General features: G+C 40.8%; 1 long non-coding RNA gene across 2 annotated transcripts; it reads left to right on the top strand.

Moving 5' to 3' along the window:
* Window positions 1-611: 611 nt before the first annotated feature.
* On the top strand, window positions 612-1,741 carry LOC124680284. 2 transcript variants are annotated; one of them, XR_006995470.1, is made up of 3 exons: window positions 612-720; window positions 822-1,008; window positions 1,675-1,741. It is a non-coding gene; the product is annotated as an uncharacterized LOC124680284 (long non-coding RNA). The 2 variants fall into 2 exon arrangements; XR_006995469.1 differs by having other exon boundaries at window positions 822-1,012; window positions 1,675-1,740.
* The last annotated feature ends 856 nt before the right edge of the window (window positions 1,742-2,597 follow it).

Genomic DNA, 2,597 nt, shown 5'->3' with positions numbered 1-2,597 from the left:
TGTAACATCCCAAAATTTTAAATATCAAAATACATGCATTGCATTCATAAGCATCATGGCATCGTTGCATTTCCCTAGGAAAAACTTGAATGAAATTTGAAATTTTGTTAAAGAAACCTAAAACCCGAAGTAATGCAAATAAAGCCATATAGGCCTATGTGCCAAATTCAATTTTTTCAAAATGTTTAAAAGTGGTTCCAAAATATTCATCATCGAATAAGGAATCCGCTGATATTTTATTTGTATTTTTCTGACTTAGTATGACTTACTTTGATCAAATTCGGTTTTCAAATTATTTTCCCAAATACTAAAACAGAAAAAGAAAAGATAATCGGTAAAAAAAAAAAAAAAAGGAAGCGAGCGGGGCTTGCCAGGCAGCCTGGCTGCACACGCACGCCACGCCCAAACGACCAGGTCGGCGTCGCGTTTTTCTTTTTCTCTTTTCTTGATATAAGTGGGTCCCAGCGCCATGTCATCGTCTTCTTCAAAGCTGGATACGAACCGACGAGTCGCACGAAGCTGCGTTTTCAGTTTCTTTGCGTTTACTCTCCAAATTGATTTCCGGCGATATAAGCCACCATTTAACGCACCGTTTCTTCCTACTTAAGCTCCATTCTCTCCTCTTCATTTCCCCCCAAACGGCACGTCTAGAGAGCCCCCAGGCTGCTCGAATTTTGCCTCGCATGTCCGCAGCACTGCCGCACTAGTTCGTCGAATTCGGTGAGCACAGTCCATCTTTTGATCTCTAGTTTCTTCCAAACTTCCTATCTTTTCATGGCGCATCTCTCAGACTTTATTTCACAATTTTTGATGCACCACAGCGACGACGCTATATTTCGACGGTAGTCTCCGGCGAGCGATTTCCGGCGAACTACTGCAGCTCGACGTCCGCGACTTCATAAACGAGTTTCCCTTGTCAATCCGAGCTCCACCGTCTGCCCCACCATCGCCAAGGAGCACCGGAACGTCAAGGCCGGCGACATCAGACGACATTGCTGTGTGCGTCCCGTATGTGAGCTGCCCGTGTTTTCCTTTTCTTTGTTCAGTTTTCCTAGCAACCACAGGATCTAGATCCTAAGGCTGGTAATACATCACTTAGATGAAGGGGTACTGACCAATTAGAATCGGCCACTTGTCACATCTATTCTAAATTTCGGATATTAGAACAGGAGATACTCCAATCTTTGAAAAATCATATCTTTAGTTCCGTTTATCGAAATTTAGCAAACAAGATGTCCCTGAACTCATAAAAATGTGTAGAATACGTTAGTATCATAATATTGCACTTTTGCATCATATTTTTACACAGTTTTTGCAGAAACGAAAATAGAGTAATTTGGCCATATAAATAGTTCTACAAAATATTTTTAAGTAATTCCTTTTGCTTTTAGCAGAGATTTGAACCCCCTGTACAGTAGCATTAGAAAATAAAAATGTTACCTATACATTTCTCTTGTAGTAATTGTTTAGTGTTGTAGATCTTTTCTAATGATATGAAATGTTTTTAATTATTAATTCAACACTAAAATTTTGCCATGGCATCATGCATATAGTTGAAACCAGAGAACTACTAAGTGGAGCGCACCTTGTTTAAAACTCATGTTGCATTCATATTTTCTGTTTGTGCATATCATGTATGGCATTGTGTTTATGGTGCAATGGTATTGTTTGTAGATTGTGACTGTGATAGCTGCAACGTGTGCGATTGTGAAGATTGTACCAACTCGTCCTCTCACCAAGGCAAGTGACACACACCAAAAGTCCCAGTTTTTAACTCTAGCACTGTAGTGTTTTTATAGTAGATATGTCTAGAGTTTATGCTTTTTGTTTGCTATTAAATCCTAGTAGTTTAGCTACACCACTCCTAGACTCCCTTAGCCGCTATAAAATTTAGTTGTTACCTGCTATGCCATGGAAAAGGTTTTGATAGAGGTTAAGGAAAAACAACTAAGTTTAATAAATTACCTGGGTGAATGGTGGAGTTATGGAGAGGGTGGCTGTATCAGGGGGCAAGACCCTGGTGCTAGTGCACACTTGCGGAAAGTCACCCAGGCTTAAAGAGATTGTAGACAAATCTTGCTCATTAGCTTCACGTACAACCACATGCTACTATGGCTCTGGCTTGACAAAGTATGTTGTATGAACCCGGATCCTAGGGGCCAGGTGGTGGTAGAGGGATATTGTAGGTGGGGGCGTGGCCCTTAGGGAATGGTTCGGGCGATTACACACGAAGGTCTCGGCCACGGTCTACACCTGTCCTTAAGCAAAATGTGCAACAAGGTAGAAGGATTGACCTGGCCATGTGGGTAAAGGTGTACAACCTCTCGAGAGTGTAAAATCTAAGTACTTAGCCGTGTCCCCGGTTATGGACAACTTGAGCGAACTGACAAGTCCTTGTTCGAAGATCTCCTCATCCCAATTTCTTAAATAAAATTTGGTGGGTGAACAAGGGTAGGAAGGTACATTGGGGCTTTACCAATGTTACTTTTAATTTGGTACATTGGGGTTTTACCAATGTTACCGCTAATTAGATTGAAATAAAATGTTTTGATAAATGATAGGGAAAAATTGGCTTTATGCAAAATGAACTTGAGCTC

The sequence above is a fragment of the Lolium rigidum genome, unplaced genomic scaffold (assembly GCF_022539505.1).
Source record: "Lolium rigidum isolate FL_2022 unplaced genomic scaffold, APGP_CSIRO_Lrig_0.1 contig_11844_1, whole genome shotgun sequence".
Lineage (NCBI taxonomy): Eukaryota > Viridiplantae > Streptophyta > Magnoliopsida > Poales > Poaceae > Lolium > Lolium rigidum.
This window is presented reverse-complemented; position numbering and strand designations above follow the sequence as displayed.